The sequence below is a fragment of the Euprymna scolopes genome, chromosome 14 (genome assembly GCF_053919585.1).
Source record: "Euprymna scolopes isolate OS-2025 chromosome 14, ASM5391958v1, whole genome shotgun sequence".
Lineage (NCBI taxonomy): Eukaryota > Metazoa > Mollusca > Cephalopoda > Sepiida > Sepiolidae > Euprymna > Euprymna scolopes.
Window position 1 is genome coordinate 67,979,854 of NC_136495.1, and position 20,832 is coordinate 68,000,685.

The 20,832-nt window shown below is 32.4% G+C and overlaps 1 protein-coding gene across 5 annotated transcripts in view; it reads right to left on the reverse strand.

The window, feature by feature from the left end:
• LOC145293055 (uncharacterized) overlaps positions 1 to 20,832 on the reverse strand; it is a 75,800-nt gene that overhangs the window by 4,388 nt on the left and 50,580 nt on the right. For 2 of the 5 annotated variants that reach the window (XM_080139378.1, XM_080139379.1), the window contains one exon: positions 2,117 to 3,093. The gene's annotated coding sequence lies outside the window, so the exon portion shown is untranslated. Of the gene's footprint in view, positions 1 to 17; positions 3,094 to 20,832 lie in introns of those variants that run through there. The other 3 variants (XR_013869648.1, XR_013869646.1, XR_013869647.1) reach the window with 3 other exon arrangements.

Genomic DNA, 20,832 nt, shown 5'->3' on the forward strand with positions numbered 1-20,832 from the left:
ATGCTGAAGTTTTTAACCTTTTGGGTAACCCATGCTGAAGTTTTTAACCTTTTGGGTAACCTATGCTGAAGTTTTTAACCTTTCGGGTAACCCATGCTGAAGTTTTTATCTTTTGGGTAACCCATGCTGAAGCTTTTAACCTTTTGGGTAACCCATGCTGAGGTTTTAACTTTTTGGGTAACCCATGCTGAAGTTTTTAACCTTTTTCTTGATCCATGAAGTTTTAATATTTTGGCTAACCCATCATGAAGTTTTTAACCTTTTGGTTTATCCGTGACGTTTTAATCTTTCGGCTAACCCATGCTAAAGTTTTAACCTCTTCACTAACCCATGAACAAATTTTTACCTAAAGTCTTATCGATGCCCCAAATTTTTACCTATTGGCTTAACTATGTCTCAAGTCGAAGTATATAAATAATGTGACTATATTTTTCTTAGTGGAGTGATTGTTCTTCAAATTATGACTCAAGTAAATTTTCTAGATGTATGATCGTCCTCCAGATTATTCCTCTATTATGCCACTTTATTTGTTTCCAAGTTCTATATATTATATCACTCAAAAATTTTATCACTCAAAAATTTTATCACTCAAAAATTTTATCACTCAAAAATTTTATCACTCAAAAATTTTCTTTACTGGAATAAAAAAAGAATGAAAATAAATATTCACAAAGCATTCTTCAAGCTTAAGAACTCATACAAACAGTTCGTGTGGGTGATCTTGAAATCGTCCATTTCGATCGCCCGCTGCTTGTATTCACTCATTTTGTTTGAAACTTCTCAAAATGTTACCAATTCTGACAGAAAGCTGAACAAGTCTGAAAAGTTCAGCTTTTGAAACGTCACTTTTATAACGATCAAAATGGAGGTACCACTTTGAGTTTTTAATAATCAGAACCATCATTTACAAAAGTTTACATGAAAGTTACATTTTTACACTCTAAAAAATGTGGTTCTTATCCAGAATTCCTTCCTGCATTAAAAAAAAATAAATAAAAAATAAAGAAAATATCTGTACGATGTACATATCCATGACGAAAATATCATATTTTAAAAATTATATGAATTGATCAAGTAGTTTTATTTTTATAAACAAAATAATTTTAAGTAATTAATGGGAATACAACATTAATCTCGCGAATTTGAATTATTGAGTTATCTCCCTTTGTTATTTTGTAGATTGTTTTCAAAATGGCGGGAAAAAAGCCATTCTTCGGTTACTCATAAATTTATTTTCTTATTTAAAAATAAAACAATTTGATCAATTTACGTAATTTTCAGAATATGATATTTTTGTTTCGTCCTTTCTTTTTTTTTTTTTTTTAAATATCGGAGATATTCTGAACCAAACACAGTTAATGTTGCAATCATATTCTAAATAATTTGTTTCAAGTCCCAAATTTTAAAAGACTTTGTAGTCTTTTGCCAAAAACATTTGTAGCCAAAACATTAGGAAGTTTGATCGAGTCATACTGGCTTGGTAAACTGGAATTTATTCAGTTTACCTGTTCGACTGAAAATATTATTAAAATAATTTTATCTCCCTCGGCGATGCCCAGAAATGTTTGTACTTCATCTTTTCAAACTTTGTTTTGTTTGTTTGTTTGTTTTTTTGTTTTGTTTTGTTTTTTTGTTTTTTTTTTTGTTTAGTTTTCTTTTATCAAATTACTTTTTAATGGGATTTTAAAAGGTACATTTTGATTATTACAGTATATGGTAGCCATTAAATTATTAATTGAACAAACCAAATTGTTATAAAACTATAACTAATACTTTTAATCTCTATCCAAAATATCAGATGAAAATAGATTCCAAAACTTTCAATGTTTTAATACATGAAGATTTGCTAAAAAATTTTTAATCCAGTTTAAACGACTTTCTATTCAACAGTTTAAATGTTTCCCTATCTATTTACAAATTTCGAATGGTCATAAAGTAATTCATTTTTTAACTGTTAACAAAATATTAACTTGTTTACAAATGAACCGAAATGAATATAATTTCGTAATTAAATAATTTTTTAAAATATGAATTTTAGAATATGATTTCAATAAATATTCAATGAATAGTAAATAAAAAATTATGAAGTTAGATTGGCGCGAGAAATACACAAATGTGAAATTGTCTTAGAATTTTATTAATATAAAAATGTAAAACCTCTTCTTCAAAAACTCTGAGAAGAATTATCGTTCTTTTAGTTTTATTTTGTTTGTGTCTTTCAATTGACAATGAGAGTGGTTGGTCGATCGAATCTATGAATACAAAAGAATGAGTCTTATTAGAGGGCTTATTATTTATGTACAATAAATAAAGGCACGACAAAGGCATGACAATGCATGAAAACTGTCTTTTTTAATATTTTCCCTAATTCTGAAAAGAAAAAGAAAAACTTGTTTATTTTTTCACAAAGAGTTTTAACAAAAAAAAAAAAAGACTCCATGCCAGTCCGTCTAAATTAAAATCGATTACTTTTGCTGTTTCTGACACAAGAATCATAGAAAATTATTGTAAATACGATTCCAATTTTATTTCATGCACATTTGTTACTGTGTTTAAAAATTCAAATTTTTTTTTTCATGCTTTAAAAAAATCAAGAGTGTATTTTTGGCAACTATTTTTTGAGGTTTTATCAAAAATAAAATAAATAAAATAAAAATAAAATTTTATGGCTGAATATTTTTACTAAATCCGTTTTGTTGTTTATGTGCCGAGACTGCTTGAATATAGAATCAGTGAAAATCATTGGTGTAGCTGATTGTCCGCCGTCACAGGCTGTTCGAATGACGGTCCTTGGAGGATCAGCAGTAGCAGTTGTCGTGACTTGTCCTGTTTTTGTCGTGCCTTAATTTGTCTTACTTAAATAGTAAAAACCGGTTTTATTAGCCGAGAAGAAAAGTCAGAGAGTTTGTAATGAGACAAGTTTTAATTTATTTGCGTATTTGTGTATATCTTCGTAAATGGCAGACGGATGAATTTCAAAGATGTGAAATGTTCTCACATTCAGATTGTTGTTGTTGTTGTTGTTGTTGTTGTTGTTGTTGTTGTTTTGCAATGCTGAGGCAGGTTTTGCAATGCTGAAGCAGGTTTTATAATCTGAAACGAAAAAAAATAGATGTAAATATGAATAAAAATATAAAATAAATATTAAAAAAAAAATAAAGCATAAGTGCACTTTAACTTACTTGAAAGTATTTTGTTGTTGTTTTGTTTCCTCTGTCAGTTTTTGGTCTACAGACATGAAGCTTCATATATAGGGTATTCGAACCCATGCGAAACTTTATATTTGGGTTTTAGCCAGAGAAAAATCACTGCAAAAGTGTGAAAATTAAAAAAATGGAATATATATATGTGTGTGTGTGTGTGTGTGTGTGTGTGTGTGTGTGTGTGTGTGTGTGTGTGTGTGTGTGTGTGTGTGTGTGTGTGTGTATTCGACATTACGAATATGCATGTGTGACATAATAGCTATAATTTCATGTTTTAATTTTTAGCTTTGCAATAAACATGTCTTCATAGTACAGTCATTAACGTCAAAGGAAAAAGTAAATCATAAATTAAACGTTTTAGTTTTAATTCTCGGTGGTGGTGCATCAGTCATTTTTTAAAACTTTATTAAATCATTACTATATATTAGGTATAATATAATATAGGTACGTGCAAAATGAATGCCGGTGCTCAAAATGTATAAACATTTTGACCCTTCCCTTTACTTAAAAATTTACCAAAAATAAGGAAATTAACCAATTTTAATGACATTTTCAATATTTATCAAATAATGATCACGGAATATAATGAACCCAATATTTTTATCTAAATCTTAGTGAAAATGTATTATTTTGTTTGAACAAAAAATACCTTTACTAAAGTTAAGAATTTCTATTGTAAAAAAATTGAATGAATTTATTTTTGATTTTTTTATGAAAATAAAGCATCGTGAATTATAACAATTAAAAAAAAAAGTATTTAATTTTTACAGGAACATTAAAAACGAGTTTTTTTTTAATATTTAATTCAATGTCTAAGGACTTTACTAATTATCTTTGAAATGGACCCAGAAAACTAATATTTATCATTTAACGGATTTTTACAATGAATTTATTTAACTTCAAAATTTAACTGAATTGATTAGCACGACATGAAAACATTTTTCATTATAACTTTTTTTTTTCTCGTGTACAAATATTTTTTTCCTTTAGGAAATTAACTTTAGTCTTTAATCTTTCAAATACAATCAAAAAGTAGTCAAAAACCTACAAAAAAATCATAACAATCGGCTTTCAAAACTATGTCCCCCCATCTTTATTCGTCTATTTTTGCCCGTACCTAATATAATATAATAATATATACGAAATATGAGTTAATCAAAATATCATATTTAAGCGTATTTTACAACCGGGCAATGCCGGGCCGCCTGCTTGATTGGATACGGTCTTTGCTAATCGAGCCAGGGATGGCTCGTATTGCCGAGTTCGGATCTGTCGGCTGGTGTTAATCGTGACACCCTATACTGAAGCTTCCCGAAAGGATGAAACACTAGTGTCTGTAGGTATTTAATTATTATAGTAAAAAAATAATTATGACAGCCCCTTTAAGAAACTCGTTTCTTATCGTTGAGCACTTTCAGTTGAATTAAGTCGGTCAATTTAGCTCTGGTGTATAGATCATCGTATAACGATTAGATCACTGTGTGACTGACGTAAAGAACATTTAAAATTAAAATGTTTAAATTCAACGTTATTTTACGCGGTTAATGGTAACCGATTGGATACGGTCTTTGCTAATCGAGCCAGAGATTGTTCGTGTTGCCAAGTTCGAATCTGTCAACTGGTGTTAATCGTGACACCTTGCACTGAAGATTCCCGAAAGGATGAAACCCTAGTGTCTGTAGGTATTCAATTATTATAGTAAAAAAAAAAATTATTATATATATACTAGCATTTCAGCCCAGCGTTGCCTGGGTGTTTGGATGTGTATGTTGAGCAAAAAAAAAAAAGAAGTGGTAGTAGGAAGGCAGCCTCGAACCCGTACCGCAAAGAAGGAAAAGAACGGGGTAAAACCTAACGTTTATGCTGTTACGACCACCGCCAAACCGGAAGCGACATTTTTTTTTAATTAAATCTAAAGGAGAGGATAACTTTCAAAAAATATCGGCGAAAAAAGTGACACCCCCCCCCCTGTAGAAAAGTGTCTAGTTGTAGGGGAAGATATTAATGTTTTTAGCCAATTTTTCGATATTTGTCGTATGAAAGGTCGAACTTTAAAACGATACTGATCTTGGTAAAATCCGTCACCTCTATTGAAAGTTTAAGGCAGACATGCAAACAGACATACATACATTTATATATTGGTAACTAAAAATTTTCGACCCAAACTGATGAAAAAGCTTGCCCTATCTCTGAATACCCTTTGTGTAAAATTTCAAATATTTAGACCAGAAATTGTCTGAGTAATTTGGAAGAGACCGCTGAGGTCAATTTTATTTTTAACTTTGACCCCTATTATGACCCCTTAAAATTTATTGTTTTGGGTTCAAATCAAGTTATTAAGTTAGATCCATGTCCAAGGAACCTAAAATTTCAAGTGCGTAGACCCAAAATTGTCGGAGGAGTTTGGTAGAGTTCTCAAAGGTCAAATCGTTGAACTTTGACCCCTTAATCGCCAAGTTTCCGGCCAAAAACCGATCACATCGATTTTGCAAAATCTCAGTACCCTGTATATCAAATTTCGGGTCTGTAGACTAAAAATTGACAGAGTTATTGCGTAGGGAAATGTACACACACATACACACACACACACACATATATATATATATATATATATATATATATATATATATATATATATATATATATATATATATATGAGGATTATTTAATTCTTGTCGGCTACCTTTGTGCGGTGAAGTATATTTCAATAATGAAAAGGGCACCAATGCCAGCAATTTGCAAACTACCTGTTGCGTGTGTGTACTTAACAATTTAAACAGAGGAGCAGATTGCTTTATTCATGAGAGACAGCAGATTCTATCTTTCTTTCTTCCAACGCAAAAGAACCCATGACGTCATTTGACTTTATATAGTACCAGACTCTTTCGCAAAACGGTCTCATATTACACAATTCTTAACAACCTCGTGAAGAAGAGATTCAAAACTCACTTCATCACGCATCCAAGACACCTGCAACAGATAAATATATGACCGAAACAATCCCTGGCATCGTGGAATCATCCCATATCATGGGCGTAATCATATTCCTCCTTTCTTGATGAAATGAGAAAGGATTGGTTGGTTAGTTGTTTTTGTTTTACGGCATATCAACCCTTTTCGGGTTATTTAATGCCGAATCCAGTGATTCGGAAGAAAAAAATTTTTAATAGAATATTTTTGTTGTTTTCAAGTCAGTTTCTATTTAACCCATAGTTGGGACCCTAACAGGTACTACCACTCCGGGTCAGAGTGGGCCTGGGAGCAATGGTAATTAAAGGGTGGCTCCACACTCCCCAAAACCCGCAAGTTGGGGCCTCACCACTGGATATAGTTTAAGGTCATATCCAGGACCCCCATTGAGGGACTTTTACTCTCTGCAGGGAGGCAGTCGGCGTATTCTAATGCCCCACCGACAGGGCCAAATGAGAAAGGAACAGTTTCTTGGAGCTAGGCGTGTCTATTGCAATGTTGTGGTTACACATGTATATTGAAAATGTGTGGCTATTTTAACCTCAAATTGATGTTTGAATTAATATATATATATATATATATATATATATATATATATATATATATATATATATATATATATATATATATATATAAACAGTTAACATGTCGCAGAATAGATCTTGTAATTTTTTAAATTTACTTATTAGTAGTCAATCTTTTTATTTTCAAGTTTTTTACGTATATTATTATAAATAGTAACCGTATTATTCTACATTTTCTTATTGGGGTAGTGGTATTATCCACTGGAGAGCCATGTATTTAACAGCTGGCCTATTTCTAAATCTCCGAAACAGCTACATGGTAAGCAACTGAGGATCCCCGTTTTCTATTAACAAAATTTTAGTTAAGGTTTTCTTTCTTTTTTTTCATCCTTATATAGTTAAATTCTCGTTTATAATTGAAGACTTTTGAGAAATCGGCTTATGCAAGTGCTAAGTCTATTTCTATTTAACAATTTTAGTTAAGTTTATTTCTCATCCTTATATACTTGGATTATCTTTTGTAATTATAATTCTTTTAGAAGTCGGGTTTTAGTTAAGTTTTTTTTTGTCCCCTCCCCTTTATATAAATTAATTCTCTTTAGTAAATATAAACTTACTAGATGCCAGATTATGTAGGTGCTAAGTCTGCGATAGATTAAATTTAATTTAATTTTTTTTAGGGAATTTAAACTGCATTCTTTATTTTTCTTTTTATATTTTTTTACTCAAAGCTTCTTAAGACTATATTTATATACATATATATGTGTTTGTGTGTGTTTGTACGTGCGTGCGTTATAGCATTTGAAATGTAAACAACCTATAAAAATGCTGTAACCACAGTTTAAATAATATGTGTACTTGTCTAAGACGCTTGCCTTTTTTCTGTTGTTCTTAGCCTTTGGACCGGGCAAGGATGACCAACGACCCCCATCTTCCCCCCCCCCTTTTGAGTTGGCCTTGTGCCTAAGTTTTTTGTTCATGTTCTTTTTTTGCCTGAATAAAAGATTTAATATCTCAAAGTGTAGTATCTGTTCTGCAGATGCTGCACTTAAAATAATTTATACCAGCCAATGGAGGGGGAACTCTCTATACTGGAACAATTATTATTTTTGGTAACCAGAGTGCCCGCTTCTTGCCTACTTTTAGGGGAGCTGGTTTTTACCCCACATTAAAAACGGCCTTGTGCCTAATTTGTTTTGGTGGGGAAGCAAATAAATACATTAAACTAATATAAGCATTTCTCTAAGTAGATTATTTTTACCCTTTTTATTGTATAATATTTTGATATTCACTTTGGTGTCGATCATATATTTAATGTTTCTATTTGATGTCTACTCTCGGTAATGATTGTGAGAATTTATACAAATAAAAATTTTGCATCGTCTCAGAAACGATCGTACACTGATTAGCTTTTGAATTGAATTCTTAGAGCCTGGGTAAATCATTTTTTCATAAACCATATTACCTTTACATACATATAAAGACACTGATTAGAATTCAGATGAAATTCAATGCTCAAATTCTATTACCCACGGGGATATATACAATGGAATGGTATATCCATTCAACATCTGATACACTGTGTCGACACCTAAAAAGATTTTGGATTACATCTACCAAAACACACTCAACGCACCAATGAATAAGGAACAACCACGCTTTTTTTTGTTATATGGGATTACTGCATTCTCCCCTGGACCAATATTCTGCCTATCTGGATTTAAAACTATAATTCTAGTTCGCTTACTTCAAATAAACGCATTGTTCGTTCCTTCCTCAAAACAATTAATTTTTCCTAGTCTGAACGACTGGGTGATATGTATAATATATCCACAAGTTCCGCAACAGTATCGATAAAGTTAGGTACACGTAAATTGCATGTTGCTTCACTATTGTTCAAATTTCAGAATTTGAACTTCCGTTTCTTTAAACTCCTGGAATGCTCAGTGTGTCCAGAGCCTTTCTGAACTGCTTGATTAAGCCGAGCTTAATGTGCAGACTGCAGCGGCGCAGCGGTAGGAAGGGTATTCTGTCTCTGCCCACAAGAAGGTCGTTGAGGGTGTTCCTTTCTTTGTAAGGCACTAATTCTTCCTGTACAGGCCAATCTTCATTCGAAGACTTCGAGGTTTTATGACTTCAAATCGATCCCTTGTCAACATAATCACCTAGAACTATCAGATCTGAATATTTCTTGTAATTAAAATAATCATTTCCAATCAAAACATTCAACATGACATTTTACTCCATCCAACTTCTAAAATGTTACACACATGCATAAGTGTGAACAAAAATGTAAAAAAAAAAAAACATGTAGCCATGGCTCAAAAATTTTACCTTGCTAAGCAAAACCAATGTGATTTTCGGATTCAGTTCATCAAATTCGTCCTAAATCAGCTGAAAAAACGCAGGTAACAAATTTGTTGCTGAGCAATGTAATCAAATTCCATTTTATCGTTGTCCATTGTTCGCTAATTTTAGTCAGTATTTATAACACTGGGCAACAATTTTTTTACTTTTTGAATGTTGTCTAAATTTCTACAACTAATTTAAGGTATTCTTGCGTTATTAAATCAGAAAATGGCATCAGTTTCTCTCTATCAGGTCAAGTTTTTGTGCTAAAGTGCTTTGACAAAAAATTAGATTTTCTAACAAAATCGATTAAATTTTGTGTCAGTATCAGCAGATTTTATCAGCACATATCATCCAAAAGTATGTTTTTAAGAAAACTTGGCCTGTACAGGAGGAATGTTATGATTTCTAATTTTTATAAATTGCGTTTAATCTATATATCTATAAAAGTAAAATTTTGTGTATGTCTGTGCGTTCCCTACCAAACTACTCTGTCAATTTTCAGTCTACTAACTCGAGATTTAACATCAGGAGTATTGAGATTTGGGAAAATATTTTTAATCGGTTTTCGGCCAGAAACATGGCTGCCAAGAGGGTCAAAGTTCAACAATTTGACCTTTGAAATCTCTACCAAATTCTCCGCCAATTTTGGGTGTAAACACTTGAAATTTTAGATGTAAGTTACTTGGACATGGATCTAACATTATAATTGAATTTGAGCCCAAAACAATAAATGTTAAGGGGTAAACATTGGGTCAACGTTTTAAAAAAATTACCTCTACGGTCTCTACCAAAGTACTCAGCCAATTTTTGGCCTAAACATTTGAAATTTTCATAAAGTGTATTCAGACATAGGGCAAGGTTTTTAATCGGTTTCAGGCCGAAAATTTGGCTGCTAAGGGGTCAAAGTTAAAAAAATTTGAACTTTACAGTCTCTAGCAAACTATTCAGCCAATTTGGGGTCTAAACATTCGAAATTTTACATAAAGAGTATTCAGACATGCAGTAAGCGTTTTAATCAGTTTTGGGGCGAAATTTTGGCTGCCAAGAGGTCAAAGTTGAACGAGTTGACCTTTGCAGACTCTACCAAACTCTGCCAATAATCTTTGGCCTAAACATTTGAAATTTTAGATATAGGTTACTTGGACATGATTCAAACTTTTTAATATATATATATACACATATGTACATAAAGTTATGAAAAGTGCATAGAGCCCGAACAAAGTCGAGCTGAACTACTAGTATAATATATATGTGAAAAAATGAATTAGAAATAGGAAATTCAGGATAAGAATTATTTGGTTAAATAAATCAAAATTGACACTCTGATTAGGTTCAGAATCTGTGCAAGCATTTCTCCCCTCTGTACTCTGTTCTGAAATGGACTACGCGTACATAGTTCGAACTGATAAATTCTGTATGACTTTAAATGTAAACAAATCGATAAAACTATTAATTGAAAACGCATAGTAGGATTAAATCAATCAGTGTGCAAATAAAAGATTTTGTGCGACTAATTATATATGTAGATGTGGGGAAAAAGTTTGAAATAGAAGTAAACATGTGCGAATAAGAACTGTTTGTTTGTCTAAACCAATCCAATTCTATTTTCCGTTAGGTCAGCTTAACGAAAGTAGATATGGTGAGGTTAAAAATCTGTAGAAGCACCTGTCGCCTTTGTATTCTGTACCGAAATTAGCTACGTGTACATAAGTTGAACCATAAAATTCTAATTGACTGTAAATGTAAAAAAAAAAAAAAATCAGTATCGTTATAATAAATTATAGGCACCGCCAAAACTGGGGGGGGGGGCAGGTCAGTACTTTTTGACGGACCGTCTTTTTAAAAATCTACCAAAAATCAGGTTACTATCCGATCAATACGAAATTTTCAGCGATTATTAAGAGAAGAATGAACTTTATAACAGTGTACTTATTTTTCAGAAACGATATTTATATATATATTTTTTTTTTTTTTGCTTACAACCCCCCCCCCTTGTTTTGAAGTGGGAACAAATATGCTTAAAATAATCATCTGAAACTGAACAAAACATATTGTGTTGTTGTAAGGGACAGAATTATAGATTAAAAAAAAAAATTGTTTGCATACCTTATTTTGACGTCTGAATATCAGAACTTCGATTGTGTTTAATTATCCCGCTTTTGAGTTTTGAAGTGTGAAATTCGGTGAATATGTAATAATTAATTTAAGTTAAGCAAAACAAATAAAAAATTTTTTTTAATATTTATACGAAAAAAGCCATTTTAAAATTTTTGATAAATAAATTAACAATTTTTTTTAGCGAGCCGAATAATGCATGACCATTATTAATATTAAACAGGGCATGCTTTGAATAATCGATACAAAAAAAAATTCGATAAATATTGTGCCCTTTGTGTTAAAAATAGCATCATTTTTTTCGATCCCGTTTGAAAACGTTTGCCGCCTTTCGACTACGGGGGACCAAACGCGCTGAAATAATTTTTTTTTATTCTGCTTTAAATTGCCGCCCCCTCCCATTTTGGGGAGCCTGGCCCCCACAACATACACATTAAAAACCAAACTCATACAAATGGTGACCCATCTGGTACTGGCCAGCCTCAGCTTAATAATACATTGAAATTTTCGTCACTGAAAAATAAGTTTTTTTGGCCTGTTTGGTCTTCCATAGTTTTCTTTTTATCAAACGCAAACGTAAACAGAGTCGATGTAGACTCTACATCGACGCGAAATATCTGGTTACCTATATGAATAAGTGGAAATATTTGAAATTCAGGTACTTATATCATAATATTTTTGCATATTCTCTTAGAAAATCATCCTAAATCTTAGTTAGACAATAAATAAATAAATTAATTATTTCAAAAACCTTTTTTTTAATATTTAAGTACGTTTTTTGTGCAAGACAAAAAATGTCAATTATTAACTTTTTGGGAAAATTTAACATTTAAAATTTAATTTAAAATAGTAGAAAAAGTTTTGCATTATTCTGTTTTCTATATGATAAAATTCAGGGTTTTATCTTTCTGGAAAAAAAAAAGTTACTCAGAAATAATGGATTTTAATAAATGTAATTTAGTTTTAAAAAACAACAACAACTTGATTTTGTGGCCATTTTTGGCGGAGCCTAATAAATTATTATGTGAAAATACATAGTAATAATAAACCATACAGTTTCTGAATAGAAGCCTTTCTATGAGTAATTATAGGAATAAATATTGTTTTTTGTTTTGTTTTTTAAGGCAAAAAAGCACTAGGAATGTTACAATAGGAATTGTTTTTCTGGTTAAGCAAATCTAAATCAACACAACTAAGTGTAAGCATCTGTTGGGGCAGGTTAAGATCAAGTTAGGTTTTAAAAAAATCTATAGAATCATGTGTCTGCTTTGTACTCTGTACCGACAAGGTATGGTACTGTCATCCAGTGGCGAGCACTATTGGACACTACAGTACAAAACATGAACCTGAAAAATATTCATGGCTTTAAATGTAAACAATTGAGTAAAGTCACTAAATCGCGGCTTGAGTTTATTGCGAGAAAAAAGTTTATGTAGACATTTAACTATTTTGTTGTTGTTTTTGTTGTTGCTGCTATTGTTGTTGAATATTATGGTACATGTATAGAATTTGAACTAGACGTAACTAATCAGCCATTCAGCTTTGCTCGGAATATGACATCATTCGCGCGGGTTTGATTGTAATCTGACGTAAGACGCAGGAAAGTAGCAGACGTTGCTTGGAAAATATTGGATGCAAAAAAAAAACATCAAATTAAGTAGTGACTCCTATGTAAAAAAAAAAAAAAAAAAAAAAGTAAATAACACACTCTCAAATGGCCGTTCCTAACAACTTTATACAAGATGACTATTTCCACCTTGGATCAACAGTCAGTTTCAAACGCCAAGAGCTTCACGACAATTATCTTTTCGAGTTTATGTGGAGACAGAAATTTTGTAACGATCCTTTTGTCTCCATCTTAAACCATATATCGAAAAGCTACCATATTGGGTTGGCGAAGTTTCTTCCACATTTCCTATCTCTTCTCACCAACTTTAGTATTTTCCTTGAGTAGCGTTGTTAAGCTTTGATAATTGGCGACGCTCGGCAAAAGCCGGCGATCGACGTCATGTTCCGAGCAAAGCCGAGCGGCGGGTTAGTTACGTCTGGTTCAAATTCTGCACAAGTACCAATATTATTATATGAGAAATCTTTTCGAATGAAAAATATTGAGAAGTACACATGTTTGCATGGAGAAATATACACTTTAAATATGCCAACATTACCTAAATGCATCCAATACGACCCAAAATAGCTGTGTTTTGGGTCCTATTAAATAACGGTATGGAAATGTTTACATTTCTCTATACAAAAAGTGTATATTTCAATATCTTTTTAATTCAAAAAGATTCCTTATTTCTGATTCCTACAACACACCCCAGTGCTTCTGTAGGCCCAAATTTAGCTTTAAAAAATTTACCAATTTTAGACATTAATCCTATTTGAACATCTGGATGAGAAGCGTCGTTGTTTTCAGTACATAATTAAAAGCCTTGAATGAGCATTGTTCTTTTGGCCCTCGAGAAATGCCCTATCTAGACCATCTGATAGATATAAATGATGTATCGACTAGTTTCCTAGATGTAAATCCAATGAAATTCGCGTGACTATTAAAGAGTGCTCAATATCTTCTTTTTTTTTTTTTTTTTTGTCTGATGAAGTGTTATCCTTGAATTGGGATTCCACTGAAATATGTATGCACATATGTAACCAATCATGTTCGTATGATAAACAAATATATATATCTTCTATCTATATCTATATCTATATCTATCTATATCTATATCTATCTATATCTATATCTATATCTATCTATCTATCTATCTATATCTATCTATATCTATCTATATCTATATCTATCTATCTATATCTATCTATATCTATCTATATCTATATCTTCTATATCTATATCTATCTATCTATATCTATATCTATATCTATATCTATATCTATCTATATCTATATCTATCTATATCTATATCTATATCTTCTATCTATATCTTCTATCTATATCTTCTATATCTATATCTATATCTATCTATCTATATCTATATCTATCTATATCTATCTATCTATATATCTATAAAAACAGAGATGTGTGTGCCACAGACGATTTCTGATTGGTTAATCCAATAATCACATCTCCTAAAAAACTATGGTTCGTAGGCTCTTAACTTTACCATAAAATATTATGGCTTCATTTATTGTCCATCTTGGAAGGGTTTAATTTTTTTCTAACTTGTTATTTACAAATTAAAAAAATACGAATCTGACACAATCTTACAATCCAACCTACGACATCCACGGCCGCCATTCTGCTAGCCGCAGACACGTACACAACACGAAAACAATGTTTTGAAAATCTAGCAAAGATTAATTTTCCTTAAATTTTTCAATATTTAAAAATAAATAATGCTGGCTGATAAAATTTTAAAACTTTTTTTAAAGCTAGAAAGATAAAATTTAAAAATACTTATTTTTATGTAAAACGCGCATTCCCTCGTGGTCTTTTCATTTCGGGTTTGTATTACTGTACACATAGATTCGAAAAAGTTGTCAAAAAACAAATATATAACAAATAAATGTTATCAAAGGCAAGATAAGTTACTTTTCTACCAAACTGGATATATTTTTCGTGTTTTTATTCAATGTAACACATTTATTCAGCTCGAAAAACGGGTTTGTATTACTGTACACATAGATTCGAAGAAGTTGATAAGATACGAAACAAAACACGCGCACACACGCACACACACTCACGTCCACTACCGTCCTTGGCTACGTCACGTTGTTATGGCAACACGATAAATACACAGTAAATTTGATTTTCTTCATTTCTACGCAAATATTACGCAAATATAAATTATATAGATTATCTGTATGAATATAATTACACGTAATAGTTAAATAAAGATGATCATCGTATAAGAGATCCGAAAAAGAAACTAATAGGGAATTTGTATAAAGTTGTATTTTCTTTTTGATACTTATACAGTTTAGTGACGACATTAAAAAATGGAAATATTGAAAAAAAAATTTTATTGTACGTAACTGTTATAGACTGAAGTTCTCCGAAAAAAAATTTCACTTCATTTGACCAAGTAGTTTTGTTCTTACAGAGAAAAACAATTATTTATCACGACGACGTCAACGTGGCCATTTTGGAAATGTACCTAGCAGAATACCTCCATTTTAGGCCAAATTTCGCAATCTAGCCTTTCTTTTCTCGCCATATTGAGATGCGCACAACACATCTGCAATTTTTTTACGTTTTTTTTCTTTTTTTTTTTTAAATCTGCATTTTTTTTGCGTTTTTTTTTTTTTTACATAAGAATACTATTGAATATGCAAAGAAATTGAGGAATGCAAAGAATTGAAGAATTTTTATACGAGATTATTTTCGAAACATGCTCAGTTGGACACGCATGGATAACTTCGAAACTTCGTTTATTTACTTCTGTTACAAATTTAAAAAAAAAAAAAAAAACACCCCAAAAATGGCATCTGTCTTCGCAAAAAAAAAAAAAAAAAATCTCATTCTGGTGGGGGAAAAAAGGGCTAGATTGGCCTAAAATGGAGGTATTCTGCTATGTACGGCAGTTACCTGCCCTTGGGGAATTCCTGGCCTGCAATAAGATTTCCAAAATGGCCACGTTGACGTAGCCGTGATAAATCATTGTTTTTCGCTGTAAAAAAAAAAACTACTTGATCAAATGAAGTGAAATTTTTTTTCGGAGAACTTCAGTCTATAACAGCTATAACAGTTACGTACAATAAAATTTTTTTTTCAATATTTCCATTTTTTAATGTCGTCACTAAACTGTATAAGTACCAGACTATCATTACACACAAAAAAATATAGATTTATTTTTGGGTAAAGTTCCCCCGGGTTTTCCTTTCACTTCAGTAAATAATGGTCTTTTGTTATATATATGGCGTACTATTATCCTTATATATATGATGTTTATGTTTATATATATGTATAAGTGATAGTGTCTGTGTGTGTCTGTGTGTGTCTGTGCGTCTGTGTGCATTTCCCTAGGCTAAAACTCTGTCAATTTTAAGCCTACAGATTCGAAATTTGATATACAGGGTACTGAGATTTGGGAAAATCGATGTGATAGGTTTTCGACAGAAATTTGGCGATTAAGTGGTCAATATTCAACAATTAGACCTTTGAGAACTCTACCAAACTTCTCCGACAATTTAAGGTCTGAACACGTGATATTTTATATATAGATTCCTTGGACATGGATCTAACTTATTAACTTTACTTGATCCCTAAACAATAAATGTCAAGAGGTCATAATAGGGGTCAAAGTTTTAAAAAATTGACCGTTTTTTTTTCTCCTCAGCATACACTTCAAAACACCTGGGCAACGCCGGGCACCGATTGTTAGTATATATATATATATATATATATATATATATATATATATATATATATATATATATATGTGTGTGTGTGTGTGTGTGTGTGTGTGTGTGTGTGTGTTTATATATATATATATATATATATATATATATATATATATATATATATATATATTATCTGCTATAATTGTGGACAACCCAACCACGAAAGTTTCCAATGTCGATATAAACCCTCAAAAATGGACTCCGTAAAAAACGTTGAGAACTTTGAGGAAGAACATACATTTCTATTCACATGTAACTTTGACAATACCACAAACGGTAAAAATCTCCTTGTAGACTACAGCGCACGTTATCACCAAGGAATCTGATTTTATTAATTTTGATTCAAACTTTAATCCTCAAAGTCATTTTGTCGAACTTGCCGACGGTAGTCAAATAAATGATATAGTCTTGAAAAGAGACGATGCTAAAATATCCCTAAAAAAATAATAAAGGCGAAATCTGTAACTGTATTCTAAAAAATGCTCTGTTCATACCTACATTTAAGCAAGACATATTTTCCGTGCAGGCTGCAATTAAACAAGGCGCAAATATACAATTTGGCCAAAATACATCAAAATTGATATACCCCAATGGAACTGTATTTGGCATTAAAGAAAATGGCCGACTATATTATTTAAAAAGTATGGTTTCCTCAAAAACTGCCTGTCACGACTTGAAAACCTGGCATAAAATTCTAGGACACTGCAATACAGCTGATATTAAAAAAAATTACCAAATGTAGTCGAAGGCATGTAAATCATACCTTCAGACGATCTCCCAAATTGTGATGTGTGTGCACAGGGGAAAATGGCAAAAGATATAAGCCGAACGCCAGACAAAAAATCTACGAAAATTCTCTCACTTGCGCATTGTGACTTAGCAGGTCCGATCAGCCCGATGGGGAGAAATAATCTAAGGTACGTTTTGAACTTTATTGATGATTTTTCCGGTTTAATTATGGTTTATTTTCTAAAAAAAACAAATCCGACACAATCCTCGCCACTAAGAAATATTTAGCTGATGTTGCCCCGTACGGTTCAGTAAAATGTATTCGCTCAGACAATGGGACTGAATTTACTAATAAAGACTTTGAACTTCTATTAATTAACCATCGTATTAAACACGAGAAATCGGCGCCGTATTCCCCCTTCTAAAATGGCACCGCTGAAAGAGCATGGCGAACCCTTCTTTAATGGCAGCAGCATATATCAGAAATAGATCGTTCAATAAGAGGCTAGGCAAAACGCCATATGAAGCGGTTTGCGGTGTAAAACCTAAAATGAACAGAATGCATCTATTTGGTTCTGATTGTTTTGCATTTATAAAAACACCAGTAAACTAAATACTAAAAGAGAAAAAGGTACTTTCGTAGGTTACGATAAAAATAGCCCGGCATACTTAATCTACTTCGCAGCTCAAAATGCCATAAAAAGGGTTAGATGTGTAAAATTCAACGATACATTAAATTTTAAAAAATGGCGATCCAGTGGATGAAAAACGTGAAATATTACCTAGCATCTTAATCGATCACAATGAAAATATTATTAAGGACGACAATTACAGTATTTCTGACGAAAATAGTAACCAGACACGTCGATACCCAATAAGGGAGCGAAAAAGGCCAGACTTCTTACAAATTGAAAAGATACAAGATTACGCCGTGGATTACTGTTATTCGTTGAACAGCGCACCGGAAAGTTATAATGAGGCGATTAATTCAGAAAATCACCAAGAATGGGAACAAGCTATGGTATCCGAATTGAAAGCTTTATCTGAAAATAACACATACGAAATAGTGGCAAAACCAACAGATAAAAATATAATTTCTTCACGCTGGGTTTTTTCCAACAAAATTACAGCTTCTGGTAGTGAAACTTTTAAAGCAAGATTTGTGGCAAAAGGTATCTCACAAATTTCTGGAGTGGAATATTTTGCAACATTTTCACCAACAACAAAATTAACGACAATATATTAATGATTCTTTTTGACCAATGAGAATAAAGACAAATTCCCCCAAAACCAGAAAAAAAAAACAATTATTTTATTGGTTTATTTTTCTTTGCTCATTTATTTTTATTTATTTATTTACTTTTCTTTCCTTTTCTCAAGTGAAACCAAAATTGAATCCGAAAGGATTTTTCCATTATATCAAAAAAGGGGGGGGGTGTAAAATGTTTTTGACTCCTGATGGGGGTAGTTATTTATTTGCCGCCCACCTCGGCAAAATGTGGCACGAGACCGGAAAGTGGGGATCCAGCAGGCTCCCCTAAAGGAGGGGCACTCCTGCAATTGTAAAACTTGCCTGAATAACCTCGTTGGCATTCCCCGATAGGGGCGCCTCAGGCAGTAAGCTATAAACTTACTCCACCGGAAAGCCTAGTGGCAAAGCCTGGGAGTGTGAACCTCCTAGGTATTACCCAGGCGGCGTACCTCAGTCCAACAGGTGCTGGGCCGGTTCCCGGCCCCTCACCTGTTGGGCTGAGTGTCAAGTGACGAATGCTTGACGAGTACTACTACCCCGTGTCCCTGCAGCCGAGCCGCTAGGAGACCTTCCCCATCAGACGAGTGGCAGGGGTAGATATTTATTTGCTGCCCACCTCAGCAAAATGTGGCACAAGGCCTGGAAAGTGGGAACCCCGCAGGCTCCCCTAAAGGAGGGGCACTCCTGCAATTTTAAAAATTGCCTGAGTAACCCCGTCGGCATTCCCCGGTCGGGGCGCCTCAGGCAGCAAGCAATAAACTTGCCCCACCGGAAAGCCCGGTGGCAAGGCCTGGGAGGGTGGACCTCCTAGGTATTACCCAGGCGGTGTACCTCAGTCCAACAGGTGCTGGGCCGGTTCCCGGCCCCTCACCTGTTGGGCTGAGTGTCAAGTGACGAATGCTTGACGAGTACTACTACCCCGTGTCCCTGCAGCCGAGCCGCTAGGAGACCTTCCCCATCAGACGAGTGGCAGGGGTATGAGACGAATGGATTCGCCAATCATTTTTATAACCAACCGCTGTGCTATACAACCAATGAAAACGTTTAAAAATTATTATAAAAATTGTCGAATTTTGTATTCAATCAGTTCGCCGTTAACTACGTCACGGACCGCATTTGATTCTTGGCCGCCATCTTGGTTACTGATCTGAACTACGCCGCCATCTTTGTTCAACACAATGTCTCAAAACTTAACAATATATATATATCTATGTATATGTATATATATATGTATATATATATGTGTGTGTGTATATATATGTATATATATGCATATATATATATATATATATATATATATCGCTAGATACAGCCACTCTGATGAGTCGTAGACGACGAAACACGTGTCAGTGGATAATTACATTTTAAAAATTATATGTATATATATATATATATATATGTATGTATATATGTCTATGTATATATATGTCTATGTATATATATATCTATGTATATATATATATATATGTATATATATACATAGATATATATATGTATGTATATATATGTATATATGTATATTTATATATGTATATATATATTTATATATGTATATATATGTATGTATATATATATGTGTGTGTGTATATGTGGGTATATGTATATATATGTATATATATATATATATATATTATGTAACATCGAAAAAATCTCGTATAATATGAAAAACATGGGCAATCGAATGGAAGATAAAAAGACAAATGTAAAAAAAAATGAAAAACACACATTTGTTTTTCATGAAAGGTGTGAAACGAATGGGGAAAAGGAGTCGAGATTTTTACAAAGTAAAACGAAATATGATATACGGCAAAAGTTCAGGCCAGTTATTTGGTTATTTGCCAAACAAGCGAACAACAAGGAAACGTTTATAAGCTTGTTGTTTACTCCACTTTCCTGTCAAGTGACAACAAACACTGAGCATTTCTAAAAAAAAAAAAAAAAAGAATAGGGGCCAAAGAAACTCCTACTTCCACCTTTTAACTTCATTTTACACTTTCTACTTTAATATATTCGTTTTATAAATATCAAAAATTCTCCCATTGGCGGACAAGATTAAAGTTTTAACTTGTAATTCGATCCTTGAACGAAACTAGGTCTGATTAGTAACCCTGTTAGTCAAGCATAGAATAGAATATCAGCCTTTGTTACTTATTTTTTTTAACAAAAACAAATGGATGACAGGGGCGGGCGTGTTTTTTTTGGGGGGGAGGGGGTGATTGTTTGTTTGTTTATATAATTAATTTGTTTAGATTAAACAACCCAATAAATGAATCAACTCAATAAAAACATATCAATTTTATTATATTTAATTATTTTTTATTTATTTATT